Source organism: Pinus tabuliformis, chromosome 3_1 (assembly GCF_031772625.1).
Source record: "Pinus tabuliformis cultivar Carrire ecotype Pingquan chromosome 3_1, CPIR1, whole genome shotgun sequence".
Lineage (NCBI taxonomy): Eukaryota > Viridiplantae > Streptophyta > Pinopsida > Pinales > Pinaceae > Pinus > Pinus tabuliformis.
The window spans coordinates 21,102,096-21,122,902 of record NC_142301.1 but is presented as its reverse complement, the minus strand read 5'-3'; the positions used below and the strand labels follow the sequence as shown (position 1 = coordinate 21,122,902).

General features: G+C 40.8%; 1 protein-coding gene across 1 annotated transcript in view; it reads right to left on the bottom strand.

Moving 5' to 3' along the window:
* The window catches only part of LOC149185566 (magnesium transporter, putative (DUF803)), a 396,376-nt gene that overhangs the window by 334,606 nt on the left and 40,963 nt on the right, over window positions 1-20,807 (bottom strand). The gene's annotated exons all lie outside the window — the stretch shown is intronic.

Genomic DNA, 20,807 nt, shown 5'->3' with positions numbered 1-20,807 from the left:
TTCCTCCTATTGATATGTATGCATTGGTCCAAACTTTAAGGCATGCAATATCTTTATGTAAAAATACTGTAAGTTGCTGACCTGATTAAACCTAAGCCCTAAGGTGACCCTAACCAGCTCTACACTACTCTTGGAACACCTTGAACACATCCAAGAAATTTAATCACACCAAACTACAATAAGAAGATAATTTAATACAAAATGCAAGCATAAAATATCCAGTCAATTCAATCCCAATAATGTTATACCACCATACAATGTGCGTCACCTAACAACAAATATAATCCACATTATCAAAACAAGATCTGTCTCATTACATGACTCTGAACACAAATGCCTTGTTATCGAAGTATGGAGTAACAAAGAGTTTGTATATACTTCCCACCTTTAGCTACCACGTGTCATGGATGTAATGAAGTACCTATTCAAAGTCAATGTGTAGGCCTCCTGTTACACCTCATAATGTGTGGGGTTCCATATTGTGATTTTCATCACATTGATGGAGATTTGCAGCTGGTATCTTGGAGCATTGGACGAACTTAGGGGAGTGCATTCATCTTCATGGAGCCCTTTCTCTTCATGGCATCAGATCATTTGATGGAGGTCTTTGGTTTTGGCAAGTCTTACTTCTCCTTGGTTTGATGATTGTGCTTGCTGGTTTGGTGGTGTTCTCACATGCGCTTGCCTTGTTGATCGCCCTGCGGCTGCAGATTTGATGGTTATGGAGCACGCTATCTCAATATGGTGTGGGTTGGATGTATTTGTTTATCTTGGATGCACTACATCTTGTTCTTTGATGATGGTTCTAGCCCCAAAAGGGGGTAGATGATGGTGTAAAGAGGTAGATATTTCATGATGTTGTTGGAACTTCCTAGTGACTTATGCATGATGACGTTGACATGGTCCTCTTGTGTTGGATGTGAGGTGGGGGCATACTTGATGATTGGATGGGTTAGCATTTCTATTGTCCCCTTCTCATATCATGTTGTTGTGGTTGGATGTGTGTTGTGGTAATGCACTTTGCCTTGGAGATTTCCCTAAGTGATATACTAATATGACTTAAAAGTTAATATTGTAACATTTGGATATCACCTACATGGAAATATGTTTAATGATGCCAATGCCCTTGTGGATGTACAATCTCCTAGGATTGAGTTAAAGTGGTGGGTTGCTGCATGAATCTTTGGAAATCAAGCCTTTCCTAAGGTTTGATAAGGTATTTAGCATGTTATATTCCTTTGGTGGTGCACCCTAGGTCCAAACCTAGGTGGAACTTTTATTTTATCATTTTGTTGTTATCCTAGTGAGCTTCCCTAGAAGACAAGACTTGTTTGCATGATACGGCATGCTGGAGCGCACCCCCACTCACTGACACACGTGTTCATTTTGATTTAATAGATTGGACCATGGTTTAATCTTTGTGCACACATATTGAGGTTGATTTAGCCATTCAATGGTTAATTTAATCCATTCATTTTATTGGAGGTTAATTGCTTGAACGCCTAACTTCACTTGCCAGTGGTTTGTTGAGAAATCAATGCTTGTAGTAATTAGGGTTTTGATTCCTCTTTCTTGATAATTACTTGTGATGTGTGTTGGCTTCTTTTACTTCTTTATTATGTTATCTTTCATCAAGCAATTACCAAATCAAAAGTGCATGAAGATCACAAAAACAAGGGACACAAGATGTAGGCACTCAGCCAGAGCAAAACCCCTATGAAGGGGAAAACCCAGTCAAACTCTTCCTCTAGTAGATTCAAATCAAAATGAGACAATCCAAGACCCTTTTGACCTAAATAAAGACCTCCTCCAGTCACCAAGCCAACCCTTCCTTCAAGTAGACAAACTCTGCCAAATCCTCCAAGTGTCAGCTCCTCAAATATTGCTTAAAACCAAAACTTTGGCCCCCCAGCTTCAGAATTACGAACTTGCATTTACTGCAGAAATTTCAGCCCCTACAACTTGCCTAGAAACCCTAGAAAACTCGCACGTGTGAGAGAGATATGCTCCAATCTTTGATTTTGATTCTTACTTGAATTAGGTCTTCTCCTGTAATTCGCTCTCTTTTTCGTCCTCTTTCTCTTGCAAATCAAACTTGTGAGTGTGTGCTTCCAAAATGAGTCGAGTTGCCTCTATTTATTATCCTTCCACAGGGTCGAATTGCCTCCAACTAGGCCGACTTGGTGAGGAGGGGTAAAATCACTGTTTTGACTCAAAAATAAATTTCTTTACACAATACAAAAGCCCAAGAAGGGACTAATAATTGTGACAAAGACTCTTTTGACTCAAGACAAAACCTAGAAGCCTTCAATGAAGGCTATAACCTAGAAAATAAATAAAAGAGCGTGAAACCCATGCTTCAAAAATATTTTTCCTTTTACAATAAAAAATATTTTCTCTTCTTTTCACAATTACATTACAACATGCCTCAAATACAATTATGAAGACCAACACTACTTACATTCTTCAACACTCCCTCTTAACTAGGGAGGTATTCATAATTATAATCATATATATATATATATATATATATATATATATATATATATAGGTATGAGGATGAACTCAAAATGATATGATCTATGAAGAGTCACAGCGCACTGTGCTACAGATTAGATACTTGACCAAAGTATCTAACCGGATGGAACGAAGGTGTGTTCCAAGCTTCAACCACTATAGCTACCATCAGGCTTCAGCTCTAACACCAACCCAAGGATATAGGTATCGTATCCAAGGTCAGAGCTCCACAAGACCAACGATACCCTCCCTACTTTGGGATCTAGACATCATCACAAGTCGTCCAAATGTCCCCCCAAGCATCTTGTCACTTGTAACAACCCTGCTAAATTAATCCATTTTATTAAGTTTTAAACTTTATAATAAAACCAATTGTGTGGAAATTTAAACTATAAGTATGTTAAGATCATATATATAATTTAAATTTAAAAACATATATAAGTTTAAATTTTATAAAATATATAATTTAACCTTATAATATATATATATTAATATTACAAAACATGTAATTGAATTTTATAAAGTATATATATATATAACCTTGTATAAAGTAAAATGTTATAAGGTATAAAATGAAACTTTATATGTAATGTTATAAATTATAAATGAAACCTTATATATGATGTCATAAAGTGTAAATGAAACTTTATATATATAGGAACGTTATAAAGTATATACATTAAAACCTTACGGATTATACGAAAGGTTTCATTTATAAGAAGGATTATATGCAATAACCTACCTATGAGCCATCACAGTCCAATAATAAAGACGCACCCGAACCAACTGAACACTTATTGCTGAACGCAGAAGTCAGTGAAGAAATATCCCAGAGCCTTCAATGCGTGGAAGGCGGTGGCTGCAAGTGGGAGGGCGGCCACCGCCAGACCTGTGATTAAATAGCAAGGCCCGAACCTGTAGTGGGGGGGAGAAAAACCAGAGAATTATGAATTCATCAGCAGGAAACCAGGAGAAGTAACTTTGCAGTGGAAGAGTCTTGAGTGATCTGAGTTCTGGGCACGGAGGGACAGAGAGCCTCTGTGGAGAGCTTCTCTGGATTGAGCAACCAGGTTGCTCTGTCTGGTAGGGTGGTATTGGCCATCTCGAAATTGAATCAAATCAGTCAGCAGTTCAGGATTTCCAGTTCAGCAGCGGAATCGGAAGTCAGCCAGCAGCTCAGGTAGGTGCAGCTTACAGTTTTATGTATTACTGTTTTCAAATTTCATATGAGTGTTATCTGGTAACTGTAAATTCGAATTTAGGGTACTACACATGGTATCAGAGCCCAGTTTTAAACTCTGCGGCACCTTATTGGCCTACACCTGTAAAAACACGCTCCTGAAATCTCAAATCCTTGCAATTTCTCATCACGGTCCTCACAAACCCGTATCTGGCATCGATTCTATCGTTTTCTGGCTGAATGAAAAGTTCCACGTTCTGTAATTTCCACGCATCGATTTCTGAAATTCGCCTCTCTGTTAGCTACCTGTTTCTGGGCAATCTGACAATTTCAGGTTGTTCTCTATCACTGTTCATAACACAGCCATCGGTTCAGATTGTCTTTCCAACATTATATTTACCTCAAAACATGGTCCAAAGGGCATAGAAAAGGCTGTCTTGTTTTAGTTCCTGGCAATCCTGATGTCCATACCAAAGTCTAAACTAACGGCTTCGAACAGTGCGGCAACGAATGCCTCTGTCGCGGCCAAATTTAATTGGGCCACACCATTTGTTATGTTAATATAGAAACATTCTACATGGTAAAGTTAACCAATGCACACCGGCTCCGATGTGAATGGGAGGCGTATTATTCTGTTAATTATATTTGGATCATCGATGACCTTCCGCGGACTCGACCCCGTGTCGGGCGAGCGCCGAAATTTGTTTGAGCTACAACTACGTGTTATGTTAACATAGAAATATTTACATGGTGAAATTAACCAACGCACCACGTGCTCCCACAGTGCAGGCATTATCAACGTACGATTCTATATATATATGCAATGGCAAGTGCCCTTCGTATGAAATTCGCCTTTCCATACCGGCGCTACCATCAAAACGGGCTTCGGGCGTCCAAAATTCGAAGAAGAAGCAGCCATTACGGAAGCTCAGAAACCGGCGTTCGTTTTCTCTCAGACAAATGCCTCAATTTCGCACCAAGATTAAGCGCATCAGACTCGTCATCGTCAAAAAAAAAAAAATAATAATATAATACACGCCAGAAGGAATTTACGTCTAAGTTGGGGATCGAACGCGGGTCTTGTGTGCCCAGGTGGGACTTTACACCAACAGCCAAGCAACCATTTCCAAATAACACGCGCATTATAGGTTTTCCAAATTGGGGATAAATAAAAGAATATCGGGTATCTCCAGTACCACTGTGTCTCATCGTATGACTGTCTTCCGATTTATTTTGCATGCTAGGTTATAATACGCAGTTGGTTGGTGAACGTATTTGACGGTTACAAATTCAGTTTCTTTTATTGTTGCAAATTCACTAAATTAAGCTGCTAGGATATATAAAAGTAACATGGCGTCAGGCCCATCCGAACTCCACAAAACCCAAAACTATAATGCCGCTGTCAGGGCAATAACCTTAGATCTATCCTTAGTGCTTTTCACAATCGATTCTCCAGCGGTTATCTATGTCTATTTTATATGCGTGGTAAATCTCTATATATTGACTTTCAGCTTTCTCTATTTTCCTTCAACATATTTGTATTTACATGTCTATAAATTTGGTCATCTATCCATGCCCCCTCCAAAACATAGAGGAGCCGTCTACATTAAATATCTGCTGACCTTCATGATGCGGGATGTTCAATATGATGTGCTGTTGTGAATGTATTGAGCTAAATTTGAATTTCAATGAAAATAATTGAATAAACTGGTGTTTGTAAAAAAATATGACTATGTTTATATTACTTACGTAAAGTTAATACATCAATTTTAACCTACAGGGATGGATGGCTAGCCCTGCACTGTTTTCAGTCAGACATAGGCATACACATAAGTTCATAACATGTGTGTGTACATGCGTGTTTATTCTGTGCACACATATACAAATGTAGATGTTGAAGTTAATTCAGTGTTATAGAAGTATCTGTGTGCACTGTGAAAATAGATATAGTGTATAGGTGCAGTGATGATGTGCAGTCATGTAGCACTGCCATATATAAGGTACAATGTATGGATCATGTGATATAGACATGCCCAGTCATGATAATTATGATTTATACTTAATATTTCAGTAGGCAATATTATTTTAGTTACTAAGTTAGGAGTTAGAAGTGCAAAACTCTGTTCATTATTGGAAAATCATAGTCCATGGCTGCAAAACTCTAACCAAGAGAAATAAACTATCCACAAATCATATCCTCTGCTCAAAGAAAGAAACAATGCACGCCAGCAAGCAGCTGTCCTCTGTTTAAAGGTTCACTGCCTATGCTCTCCATCAAAGAGAAATGTTGTTAACTCCTTAACTGCATGCCCTAGATTATTCGTCCTTTTTATGAAAGACAGTTAAACTTTTAAATAAATCTAAGCCTCCTCTTACAAGTCAGTTTCCATCACAGAACACCTTACTGTCTACGCACCATATCTCCTTATCCTATAAGGAAGCACATAGCAGTAATCCAGGAAGCACATCACAGTTACACCACTGCTGCACCTTCACTGAAGTCATCCCTGTTGTACCTTCATTGAGGTCACCATTGCTGTACCTTTATTGAGATCATAACAATGTGGTCTTTATGATAGCTACACCGAGATAGGGATCAGGACCTTGTCTTCATAAAAGAACAAGATCATGACTGCTATTTTCACCAAGATCTTGACTGTGTCTAGAATGCCAAAATGTATAGCTGTGAGGTCACAATCATGCCGAGATTGTGACTGTGTAATGCTAAGAGTGCCATATACTTAAATAAATTAAGTTTAACAATTAAATTGAGTATGCATAATGGTAGCCATTAAAAACTACATGTTATAATAGTGGTCCATGTTTTAATCCATAGCCAGCTCATATCACTCATTAGGCGTTTAATATTAAAATATCAAACTGTTGGGAAATAATATATATTGTAAATGTGCTATAAAAGTGCCTCAAATTCCTCTACCCTGAGCAACTGTAGTGTTGGTCTGTGCAGGCATTAAAATCAGTGCTCACCTGTTAAGGGTGTAACATTCTGCCATATGCTTTGTCATGGCAGGAAACCAATAAGCTAGCACACTCCCTCACCTGGAGGAAGAACTACTTCTGAGTTGATTACTTCTGACTTTTGGAAATTTCAAATCAGCCAATACATCCTCCAATCAGTGGAGGCACCAACATGTTAAAACCAATAGCAAACTGCTTGCAATTTATTGCCAAAGTGGTCAATGCTGGTAAACATACAAGCTAAAGATTTAAATCCATATCCTTGTAGCATATTCGGGGTATGGATACAGATGACCCCCTTAAATGTTATAGTCAGGCTGAGGTATGACAGTTATGTTACCGTAACATTTTCGTTTTGGGGATGTTATTAGGTAAATAAACTTTAGATGTCTTACCTTAGGGGGCTAATAACCATGCACTTCTGCATTATTCATTTTTAGAAAACCCTGCATTAGGACAAGGAGGTCGCGTGACCACCCTCCTTGACCTCGGTACCAGTAAGATCCGCCTAGCGGGTAAAAATAGCAAAACTATAACCGTTTTAAATGTGAAGTTGCAAAGAAATTGGTGTGTTAAAATTTGGTTATCCGCCTCCATTTTTTTTATATATATATACATTTTATTTGTGTTCAGGAACCCTTACGATGGTAAAGACGTATGAGCGACGACGACGTGACCAGGCAGCATCATCACCATTAATGCCGCCACCGTCACCATCGCCATCCCCCTCACCCTCGTCACCGCCAAGGCAACCGTCAACATCAAACGCTCCAACGCCAGAGTTGACTGTGATAATGAACTCTTTGGAGGCCTTGTTGGAGACATTAAAGGAATCAACTAAGGCTAAAAACAAAGAGGAATTTCAGCATGTAGCCACCAGTTCAGCGGAACCACATAATTTGGAGCCCAGAGGATCGAGAGAAGACATCTCTAGAGAGCTTCAGAAAATTAGACTCCCAGAATTTTCGGGAGGTCGAGCTGGTGAACGCGCTAAGGCATGGTTGGAAGGGATGAACCAGTGCTTTAGGTTAAGAGAATATTCGCCTGCAGCAAAAACAAAAATTGTCGTGTTTCAACTAAAGGAAAGTGCCCTGATTTGGTGGGGAAACCTGGAAAAGCAGCTACACCTTACATCAGACAACGTTCCTTGGGATCTGTTTGAGGAAAGGTTCCGCGCGAAGTATTTACCTCCATACTTTCAACAGCAGCAAGCCAGAGCCTTTCATACACTAATTCAGGGAACTAAAACGGTGGAAGAGTACGAAATAAGGTTTATGGAGCTGGTAAAATACATTCCCTACTTAGACTCTGATGAACGTCAAGCTGAACGCTTCATATTTGGGTTAAACCCTCGCATCAGAGCCTTGGTAAGTATGTGGAAACCATCATCTGTAGCCGAGGCAGTCGAATGTAGCCGTTATGCAGAAGAGCACCTTGGAATCAAAAAGGATATGGGGCCAGCAGGGCCTTTTCAATCTGGGTTTCCAGGGAAGGCTCCCCGGAACGTTTTCAGAGGAGGTAGCTCGAGGCCACCTTACGGTAACAGGTTTACCCCAAGTATGGGGACAAGAGTTCCCATGGCTGTAAACACTATAGCTGCGGAATCGTCCAGCACCAGACCATGGGCATCGCGAGGGACTACCGGTAGAGGAAGGGGTGCGAGAGGAACCAACATGGGAGGACGCGGCTCGTTCTCTAGAAATTCACACCTCGATTCAAGAGGATCAGCGCAGCTCAATTGTTGGGGATGTGGGGGGCCGCATTTCCAGCGTAACTACCCAGAAGCGTCATCAGACATATTACAAAGCACTGGGAGGGAGCCGACATCAACCAAGCGAAGTAATCATAGAATTCATGCAGTAGTCAACCACGACCAAGCAGCCCATCAATCCACTGTGGTGGAATCTTCAGGTATTATCAATGGTGTAAAACTCAAAATCTTATTTGATACTGGTGCCACAGATAGTTTCATTTCGTCATATGCATTAAACAAATGTGGGCTGGCAGCTCGTAGACAAAATGATTTCCACCAAGTGGAAATGGCCTCAGGAGAACTCCAAACCGTGGGCTTGAGTGTGGATCAATGCAAAATTGACCTAGGGGTCTGTTCGACTAAACTAAAAGTCTATGTCACAGCCCTAGGGACGTATGATCTTATCATAGGTATGGACTGGCTGGAAGCTCACCAAGCGTGGGTAGATTGTTATGGGAAAAGGATTTTGGGCTTAAATGATGAGGGAGAAGTAATCCAAATTCAAGGAATCAAGAGAGAAATTTCTTTGCGCTACATTTCGGCAATGCAGGTGAAGCGTTGTTTAAGAAAGGGTTGTCAGGCTTATGCAATTCACGAAATAAGCCAGGAAAAGGGACCATCCTTAGAACAATATCCGGTGCTAGCCGAGTTCCCGGATGTATTTCCAAAAGAACTACCTGGATTACCCCCGGTAAGAGAATTGGATCTCACTATTGAATTAAAGCCAGGTACCCAACCGATCTCTAAAACACCCTATAGAATGACAGCTCCAGAACTTCAGGAATTGCAAATCCAGTTGAGGGAACTACTCGATATAGGGCTTATTCGGCCCAGTACCTCACCTTGGGGCGCTCCTGTAATTTTTGTGAAGAAGAAAGATGGATCCTTAAGATTATGCATAGACTATCGGGACTTGAATCGAGCTACAGTAAAGAATCAATACCCTATGCCGCGAATCGATGACCTTTTCGATCAAATGAAAGGAGCTTCTGTCTTTTCAAAAATTGATCTTCGATCAGGGTATCATCAGCTAAGGATTTCTGAAAATGATATCTCTAAGACAGCATTCCGGACACGTTTTGGGCACTATGAATTTACTGTGGTACCATTTGGGTTAACAAATGCGCCAGCCGTATTCATGAATCTTATGAACAGTGTTTTCCGTCAGTATCTTGATAAATTTGTACAAGTCTTTTTAGATGATATTCTCATCTATTCCAAGAATGAAGAAGAGCATAAAGAGCATTTGCAGTTAGTATTGTCCTGCCTTAGAGAACGTCAGTTATATGGAAAATTGTCCAAGTGTTCCTTCTTTCAGGAAAAGATTCATTATTTGGGTCACATCATATCAGGTGAAGGGATTTCAGTAGATCCGGAGAAGGTAAAAGCGATCATGGACTGGCCAATACCGAAAAATGCACATGAGATACGAAGCTTTATGGGCTTAGCAGGTTATTACCGGAGGTTTGTGGAGGGATTCTCCAAAATTGCGAAGCCAATCACAACCCTCCAGCGTAAAGGTGTTAAGTATGAGTGGACCGAGGAATGTAATAATGCATTCTTTGAACTCAAAAGACTACTCACCAGCGCACCAATCCTAAGGGTCCCTGATATGGGCAAAGACTTTACAGTATGTACTGATGCATCCAAGCAAGGGCTGGGTGCAGTATTGATGCAGGATAAGGGAGTGATAGCTTATGCTTCCAGGAAGCTAAAACCTCATGAAGAACTCTATGCTACTCACGATTTAGAATTGGCCGCTGTAATGCTAGCTTTAAAGATCTGGAGACACTATTTGGTGGGACGAAAGTTTACACTTAAAAGCGACCACCAAAGTCTACAATATTTGTTCACCCAAAGAGACTTAAATGCCAGGCAAAGGCGATGGAGTGAATTCCTAAGTGAATATGACTTCGGAATATCATATATTAAGGGAAAAGAAAATGTAGTAGCCGCTGCCTTAAGCAGGAGACCCCGGATATTTTCTCTCATACCCATTAAAGTGGACTTAAGACAACGAGTACTGGATCGTCTTATAAAAGACAGCTGGTATTTAAAGGTGAGGGCAAGTCTTGAAGGGATTAAGGCAAAAGAATCTAAGTTCGAGGGTTATGAATTAGAAAGCGATGGGATCTTGCGATTCCATGGAAGGATGTACATTCCTGATGATAAAGATCTTCGATATACCATCCTCAAGGAAGCTCACAAAGCCGTATATTGTGCTCATCCTGGAGTAGGGAAAATGTATGCGGATACCAAGAAACTCTTCTTTTGGGCAGGCATGAAGCGTGATATCGCTCAATTTGTCGCAAAATGTATGGAATGTCAGCAAGTAAAGGCAGATCATTGTCACCCAGCGGGTCTCTTACAACCCCACTACATACCTATGTCTAAATGGGAGACCATCTCTATGGATTTTATCACTGGACTACCTCTTACTTCTCAAAGACACAATGCCATTTTGGTAGTGGTGGATAAATTAACAAAAAGCGCCCATTTTATTCCGGTAAGAGATACTTATGATGTTGCTGACGTAGCTCGAGTATTCATAAACGAAATTATCAGATTTCATGGAGTACCTAAGAAGATTATATCCGATAGAGATTCGCGATTCACTTCCAGATTCTGGACGTGCATGCAGACAGCCTTAGGTACTCAGCTAAATTTAAGCACGGCTTACCATCCTGAGACTGATGGGCAGACTGAAAGAGTAAATCAAGTACTTGAAGACATGTTGCGGATGTACGTAATGGATCAGCAATCCCACTGGGAAAAGTATTTACCCTTGGTTGAATTCGCATACAACAACAGTTACCACAGTTCGATTGGGATGCCTCCATTTGAAGCTTTATATGGCAGACCGTGCAGAACACCGTTAAGTTGGGACAGGTTAGAAGATCGAGTAATAATAGGGCCAGAATTAATCCATGAAATGGAAGCGCAGGTCAGACAGATTAGACAGCGATTAAAGGAAGCACAGGATAGACAAAAGAGTTATGCTGATGCTCACCGAACTGATAGAAGGTATGAAGTAGGGGACCAAGTCTTCGTCCGCATCAAACCAAATAAAAGTACTATTCGATTCGGGAAAGGGACAAAGTTGTCACCCCGATTATAGGACCGTTTAAAATCATGGAAAGAGTTGGACCTGTTGCCTATCGTCTTGCCCTGCCGCCTCACCTGCATAGAATTCATAATGTATTTCATGTTTCTGTATTAAGACATTATGTAGATGATCTATCTCATAACATCCAGTGGAAAGAATTGCAGGTATCGGACGAGGGAGTCATAACGGTCGAACCGTTACGTATACTGGAACGTAGAGTTCGACAGCTGAGGAACCGCCTGGTGGACCAAGTTAAGGTCCAGTGGGACAAGTATAGTCCTGGATCAACGACTTGGGAGAATACAGAGGACATATGTCAGAGATACCCTAGTTTATGTCCATTTTGAAGAGCTTTACACTATGTTTAGTATATATATTTACTTCACCTCTGTCAGAGAACCAAAAACATTTGAATGATTAGTGATAAACATGAAACTTTGCGGCATAATATATGTTTAAATTCCTGCTGGTACATGGATACCAAAATAATATGTGTTTAATTCCTGCTGGTACATGGATACCAAAACAATATATGTGATTATATTACTAAATTATAAATGTTGAAGTAAAGTTAAGACCGTCAAATGATTTTACTTCTGGTAGAAATTGAAACAATATAAATCTGTTTTATTTTATGCATGTCAAGAAATGAGCAACTGAAATAAAAGATAGGAAGTGAATACATCCTATAGAAAAGTCAAAATACATGCATAGAAAATAACAAAATTCTGTTATGCTATAGTATCATATGTAGATAATACATAAGTTATTTCGAATATGCTGATGCACATTTTACAAATGCTGGGTAAGTGTAAGATTGCAGATAAACTATGATTGCAGATAATTGATCCAATTTTCGAGATGACCACGTGATGACAGAACTCAGATCAGTTAAAGCTCAAAGTGATTCTATGATAGGGTAGTAGCCCTGATACTACTGGAGGGGTGGAGGTGTTACCCACCGTTTATCCTCTGAAACCTGGAGTCATGGGAGGACTGTGCGAGTCACGCTCCCCTAGACGTGTGATGATGACTGCCGGATGCCTACTGGGAATCAGGTCAGTATAGCCGACGCTGTTACCTTCGTGTTATGAATGGTGAGGTCAGTAAATTGACGCCATGGCATACTCTAGTAGAGGATGGATAGGATGGGAGCAGAGGAGATTAGGAAGGATAGGATGAGTTTGAATAGCTTGGGGACCTGGATAGGAAAGGGCATGTCCGTTAAAACCTTGAACCTAAAGCTCTAACTTCGGGACGAAGTTTTCAGAAGGGGGAATGTATGTAACAACCCTGCTAAATTAATCCATTTTATTAAGTTTTAAACTTTATAATAAAACCAATTGTGTGGAAATTTAAACTATAAGTATGTTAAGATCATATATATAATTTAAATTTAAAACATATATAAGTTTAAATTTTATAAAATATATAATTTAACCTTATAATATATATATATTAATATTACAAAACATGTAATTGAATTTTATAAAGTATATATATATATATATAACCTTGTATAAAGTAAAATGTTATAAGGTATAAAATGAAACTTTATATATGTTATAAATTATAAATGGAACCTTATATATGATGTCATAAAGTGTAAATGAAACTTTATATATATAGGAACGACATAAAGTATATACATTAAAACCTTACGGATTATACGAAAGGTTTCATTTATATGAAGGATTATATGCAATGAGCCATCACAGTCCAATAATCAAGACGCACCCGAACCAACTGAACACTTATTGCTGAACGCAAAAGTCAGTGAAAAAATATCCCAGAGCCTTCAATGCGTGGAAGGCGGTGGCTGCAAGTGGGAGGGCGGCCACCGCCAGACCTGTGATTAAATAGCAAGGCCCGAGCCTGTAGTGGGGGGGAGATAAACCAGAGAATTATGAATTCATCAGCAGAAACCAGGAGAAGTAACTTTGCAGTGGAAGAGTCTTGAGTGATCTGAGTTCTGGGCACGGAGGGACAGAGAGTCTCTGTGGAGAGCCTCTCTGGATTGAGCAACCAGGTTGCTCTGTCTGGTAGGGTGGTATTGGCCATCTCGAAATTGAATCAAATCAGTCAGCAATTCAGGATTTCCAGTTCAGCAGCGGAATCGGAAGTCAGCCAGCAGCTCAGGTAGGTGCAGCTTACAGTTTTATGTATTACTGTTTTCAAATTTCATATGAGTGTTATCTGGTAACTGTAAATTCGAATTTAGGGTACTACATCACTCCAAGATGCTTCACCTCTCCCTATCTACTAAATTTGTAATGTCAACTAGTCCAAGCATGCTTCTAAAACATTCGAACTTCTTATTTGGAAGAGACTTCGTCCATACATCAGCTACCTACTCATCTGTCGAAATATATTGTAGCTTCACAACCCCATCCTGCACCAAACTTCTAATGTAGTGGTACTAGTTGTTAATTTGCTTCCTCCTGGCATGGAACACTGGGTATCTTCAGACATCTTGATGTTGCTTTGATTATCACAATTTATCACGCTAGGATCTACTGGTCCTCCAAACAAGTCTGATAGGAGTTTTCTTAACCAAACTACTTCCTTTCCTACTTTACATGCAACAACATATTTGGCCTCAACACTACTTAAAGCAACTAGATCTTGGTTTATACTTATCCATGAAATCATTGTGGATCCCAAACTGAAATAGCCACCGATAATACTTCTTCCATCTGTCTCACTATCACCTCAATCAGAGTCGTTAAAACTTGTTAGTTTAATTTCCTTTCCATCATACTTCAGGCAATGATGAATTGTTCCAACGTAGTTATCTCAAAATGTGCTTGGCAACTATCCAATGGTCATGATGAGTCTCCCACTGAAATTGACTAAGAACGTTCATAGCAAGCATATGTCAGTTCTAGCATTTACCAAGCACATCAAAGAGCCCACCAACTTACGATAACTTGTAGGATCAACGGGACTAGAATCAGAAATTCTCAATTTCTTTAGATTTGTGATCATAGAAGTTGTCATAGGCTCGGAATCCATCATACCGAATTTTTGTAACATCTTGATTATATACTTTCCTTGACCAAGATATAACTTACCGGGTTTCTGCCAAACTTCCAAGCCCAAGTAGTAATGCATGAGTCCTACATCTTTCATTTCAAATTCAGTTGTCAACATCTTTTTACATTATAGAATTCAACGCTCCACACCATTAAAAAATAAATCATCCACAAATAAAAGTATGATGACTGGTTCATTCTTCACTATCTTGATGTAGAGGTTTGCATCTGTAGAACTTTTGACAAAGCCAATCCTCAAGAGATAGGCATGCATTCTTGTGTACCAAGCCCTAGGAGCTTGTTTCAAGCTAGATAGAGCTTTCTTTAATCTGCAAACATCAGTTTTCCTGCTCTTTATCTCAAAGCCTTCCAGTTGTTCATTATATACTTCTTCATCTATGGTTACATTTAGGAAGGTTGTTTTGACATCCATTTGATGGATATCCATCCCATAGTTGCAGCTAAGGAAATCAAAGATCTAATTGTAGTGTACCTAGTAGTGTGAGCACGGGTTTCTTCATAGTTTATTCCTTTTGAGAGAAACCCTCGGCAACAAATCTTGCTTTGTATTTGTTTATATTTCCATCAATGGCATGTTTGATCTTGTAAATCCATTTAGAAGTGACAACATATTTGTCACTAGGACTAGGAACGAATTCCAAAACCCCATTCTTCATGATAGATTGATATTCTTCCTGCATTGCTTTCTTCCATTCTTCTTGATGAGCAGATTCTTCAAAAGCAATTGGTTCTGCTTCAATTGGCTTTGTTATGTATGTTGCATATCCTGAGTATCTTTGCGGTCTTTTTGCTTTCTCTAAAAGTTCCTTTTGTTGCTCCATGTCCTTCGGCATCTTCAAGTGTAGCTTCTAACCAATTTGGCCTCTTCTTTGTTTCGGGAATGATTGTAGGTTGAATTGTGTCTTTTAATGCTATATTTCTGATCTAATGAATGTCTAATGCATGGAATTTTGTCTTATGGTCTTTAATGTGCCCTAATTAATGAAATTTTGTTAGAACATTGAAGTTATTGGAAATTTTGCATGCGTTACTCATAAGATGATGAATGAATGTATGTTCCTAGAGGGATATTTGCATTTGCATCCTTAAAACTCCATAATAAGTGTCATCGAAGTGTAAAAGTCTAAAGTTGTCATGTAGTTGCATCCATAGATAGCGAAGCTACTTCTTTAGGCCTCCTTGAAGAGCGAGTTGTCATTTCTTGGTTTATCCTTGACACCAATTCTCCTGATTGGCAAGCAATGGGTCTTAAGTTATTGGTGCTCATATTTCATCAAAAAAATTTACTTCTTTCACCTTCTTTACCTCTTTTCTCCTAGTCCCCTTAATGATAGGGAGGCCCCTCTAGGGCTTGGTGCAAATTTCAATAGGAGAGTGTGTTTTAAATTCTGTCTAGACAGAACTTAGTCTTAATGTCTCCTCCAGGCATCCGCAAGTTTTGAACAAATTCCAACAGTGCAAGCTCCATATAATTGATGCCCTAGCCATCACACCAAGTGGGAACCCTAGAAGCTAATCCTTCAACTTGGGGATTCTTTGAAGGTTTATGCTTTAGTACTTGTTGAAGTATATCATTCGCAACCTTTTCTCTTGTCTACCTTGACCTTGGATGAACTCTTATCTCGTCAAATATCTCAACCCTAGGTCTCATGTAGTCTTTCTTTCAAGGGGTTTTTCTTGGAAAGTCTTCCTAGCTTCTCCCAAAGCTCGCACTTTCATTGAACCTTTCCATTGAATGAGCCACCTTGCCTCACTTCAAATCTATCCTAGATACATCTATCACAAGTGAGGGATACTAGGACTCCTCCCGTCAATGAAAATCTGAGAAGAGAAGGGGACTTAGGTTGTGGTGACAGTGGGCCTCTGTCCCGGGGTTTTATGGTGCCCTCTAGCTTATGCCTATTTACAAAGCCTGCTAGTTTGTGCAGCAACAGTACCCGTCGATCCTGAGGTACCATGTGCGCAAAGCTTGCTTCGACCCGTAAAAGGCCTTCTTCAATCGGCATACACTAGACTCCCTCCCATGCACCCCAAATCCCTGAGGTTACTCAACATACACTTCCCCTCAATCACCCTATTGAAGAAGGCAATCTTCACATCCATCTGATGTATCCTCCACCCCGTCTCTGAAGCAAAAAATGATCACCTTGATAGATGCATATCGGGTATCCTCATACTTGTGAAAAATCCACTATTGCAACAAACTGGAAACTATTCTTCTAACTGATGTAGTTTATTTGTCTTTTGTTATTTAATTAACAGCAAATAACGAATAGCTCACTACTGCAATCTTCACAATAAAATAAACATTGCAGAAATAAATCAGGAACTAAGAAATAGATGCACACACATAAATATTACACCAATGTTTTTGGACTAAACATCCCAAAAGAAACCTCGAAGGGAAAACCAGTGCAGCAAATGAGGGTTTATATTTTATTACCTTCAGCAAATTAGAGAGTAGATAGATCTGCTTGTCGAACCCTAGCAAAGCTCCAAAAAAAATTCTCCACCACTCCAACTGGCAGATCGACCTAGAAAACCTTTGTTTCCCTTGCAAAATCAAACTTGGCCTCCTCTAGTAAATGCACACAAAAAACGTTGTTGTCAAAAATGTGCACTATTGATTTCTAGTAGTATCGAATGTGCTCTAAGTCTCAAAATTTGCAGAGAGGCTTAGACACCTGCATTCTCCAATACCCAGAAATCGTTTTGAGAAATTCCACCCAAAAACATTTTTATTAAAGTAATTAATTATTTTTAATGGGACCCTAAGTCTAAACTTAGAAAATTAAAATAATTAATGGGTATTAATCTAAACTGTGGGTTTCCCCGGATGCGGGTGCTGACGTGCGGAGAAGGGGCGGGCCACATGCCCTGCATGTGCCGCCCCGTGTTAAACCCACGGCTCCTTGAAGGAGGCCGTCAACTGGCATTCTATCTCCTCATCCGCGCAATGCAGCAGTTAATGCCATTGATGGCTGAGGAAAGGGGTAGATGGAGGAGCAGAGCGCAGTTATGGAGCGCCTGCAACGAGGGAATGAAACAGAATATGAGGAGCTTAATGCGTCGAGCAGGGAATATTGGTCTGCCGAGTACTGGAGGGTGCAGAAGCACAGTGAGTTCAAGCCGGTGGAGATTTCATCACCCCGCGGCTCAGCTGAAGCCTGCCTCTGTGGCCATCCTTGCCGCTGGTCTGAGAGAGGAAGGCAATTGGAATACCACCAACGACAATTGGGAAAATGGAATGGTCTGGAACCAAGAGGGAGAATTCAATCTGAGTTCTGTGCACCAGAGGACAAAAAGGGAAGGTATTGGCACTGCTACCAAGTTCAAGTTCATTCTCAGGCTATCAGAGGAGGCATTAGGGACACCATGGTTAAGGTACGAGAACGACAGCCCAGCAGAAGGGGACCATGGAGAGGCTCTGCCTCACGAGCCCCTGCAGCAGATGAGCATCATCATTGCTGCTGCTGTTACTGTCATCGACGAGCCCGAGCAACCCAGCTCCCCATTAGACAATTCCTGGAGGTTGGGAGTTCCAGCGAAGGGAAGTCGGTGCTTCCAGCCTTTGGCTCTGTGGTATTCACTCTGGGCAACTCTGCAGACAATGCAGGGATCAGTGCCCACATTTCAGTCTTATTCACCAGAACTCCGGAAGGAACTGAGGATGGAAATCCTCAGGGCACATTGGAGATGCCAATGGAAAACGCTGGAAAGGAAATTGATGTTGGAGACGGCACGTCGGAGAAGCCAATGGAAGGCTCTGAAAGGGAAATTGAAGTCGGAGAAGAACCGGCTGTGGAAGAGGTCACTGAAACTGAGCCACCATCGTCTGAAGCCGGAGGCAAGGAGGACCAAAATTCGCATGCCCTCTTACCACCTTTGGGGCCAGCCCCTCCAGGCGTCGACGAAGAGGTATGGAGGAAAATGTGGGAAGGACGTGAAGAAGGAGACGGATGGGCGTACGTGGTCGAGGACAAAAGCCTCTGTGACGAGGCGGAAGAACATCTGGCAGCCCGCCCTCCATCCACCGCTCGACTCCAGGATTAATGCTTCCACGGGTATTTTGATTTTATCATTCGGTTATGTTTGCTGGCCGTCGTTACTTGTGTCTCTGTTATGTTCAAATTTGTCTGGTCTTTGGTTTAGTCTCACTTCTGTTAGATCTATATGGGGTTACAGTAAATGCATTAAACGCCATGGCTATCATGCGCTCTCAGAAGATAGCCCCTGCATGGATATTCCCCAGAGTTTCTGATAGATTTTGCCCCTGGGTGGGGGCTTTTGTTGTCATGAGAAATTATGAGAAGTCCTGTCGATGCTGCCCCTGCGAGGGAGCTTTCAAGTCTACAGTGAAGGTTCCCAGGGTGCTTCTGCAGGCCCTGGAAGACATGTCTATCTGTTTGTAAAGTTTTTTTTGTACATATAATTTGAAAGTTTAGCTAGTTTTACAGAGAAAAAAAAAAAATCTAAACTGTGGGTTTAACTTCTAGAAGAAGACGAGGATCAAGCCAAAATGATCTAAGTCATTGATTAGAATTTAATTTGGGTGGTTGGTTGTCCAACAAAAAGATATAAGAAGAGGCTTGAGGGGCACTTAGAGAACACACAAAGGGGAGATCAAAAGTTCGATTTTCTGAAGCAGAGCAGCTGTCAGAGAGATTTTCGATAGTGATCTTTTGCAATGAGGGGCAAGGATAGTAGTCGGTGAGGGGTTTTCCTGGGCCGGAGAGTACAAGGCAGAGAGGAAAAAACGACGTCCAGAGAAAGGCTAACGTTGGCCCACGCAGTGCTGATGCAGTGGCAGTGCAGAGCCTATAGGGAGATCATATTCCTGCTAAGGAAATCGAGTTTCAGAAGCCGGGAGCCAGGGTGTGAGACCGGGAGGTAGAAAATCAAACTTTCCAGCCAGCAAAGGATCTGAAGGAGCAGTGTTGACCCCCATAGAGGTGATGCAAAGACTGCGTGGGATTGACGCAGTTCTGCGCAGAGGTTGACGCAGAAGGGACACAGAGGCTCTTCTCCAGCGAGATTAGTGCCAGATTCTTCCAGTGACAAGGTGAGAGTATCTCACTACTTGTTTTGTCCAGTTTCTCTCTGTATCGGATAGCCAATTGGGCATCCAACGAATTGTACTCACAATTACTACTGCTTAATAATAGAACCCTCAGAGCTGCTGCACCGGTTTTCCCGCATTGGATTTTTCTGGGGGCATTTGTCCAAAAATAACTATGTAGATGTGTGTTGTATCTCTTTCTTGTTCAGTCTCTTGTTTCCGCTTATAATTTAAATGATGTAGATTGCAATGTATTAGTTTCGAAATTTAATGTAGGAAACAGTAAGTAACTTGATTTAGAAATTAACAAGTAGGAGAAACTTAATCAGTTGTTGCAGTAGAAATTTGGGCATCCAAATTTTCACGTGGTATCAGAGTTGCAGGTGAAGCAAGAAGAACAGAGCCGAAATACCCAGTGCTGAAGGAAGAAGGGAATTCGAAATTCCTGCAGTGGCAGCAATTTGAATCCCCAAAAGGTTTGCGCAGTTCAGTCCAGAAGGGCAAGATTTTCACAGTAAATTTCTCTCTAAGTGAGTCGACAAAGGTAAGATTTCCAGTTCAAGATTTGTCAGCGACAGAGAGAGAAGCGCAGCGAAAGCTTCAGCGAAGAGGGGTTTCTGGTGGGATGCAATTTTCTGTAGGCAGTTGTTGGGCAAAAAGACGTCAGAAAGAAGAAGAGAGACACTTGAGGGAATTCTTCCTCGGAGAATTCCTAGCCAGGGAATCTGAATTCTCATTTGTTGAGCAGCAGCAGGAGAGAGGAGGCCATTCGACATTTCATTTGGAAGAGATGGCAGCCAGTGAACTGAGAGATCAAGATAGGTTGGATGGGGCATCCAACTATGTGATTTGGAAGGCAAGGATATCATGCTTTCTAGATGAACATCTTCTCAAAGTCTACATTGACAGCGTGGTAGCTAAGCCCACAGATCCAGATCAACTCAAGAAGTACAAGGTAGAAATTGCGAAGACAAAAAGAATGATCCTCGACAGAGTGAAGGATCATATAGTTTATCACATAGCTGGCAGAAACACTGCCAAGGAGATGTGGGATGCATTGTCGACGTTGTATCAAGGATCTTCTGAGCAGCGGAAGATGTACTTGGAGCAGAAGATGAGATCTACATAGATGCAAAAGGGGGAACGCATTGATCTGT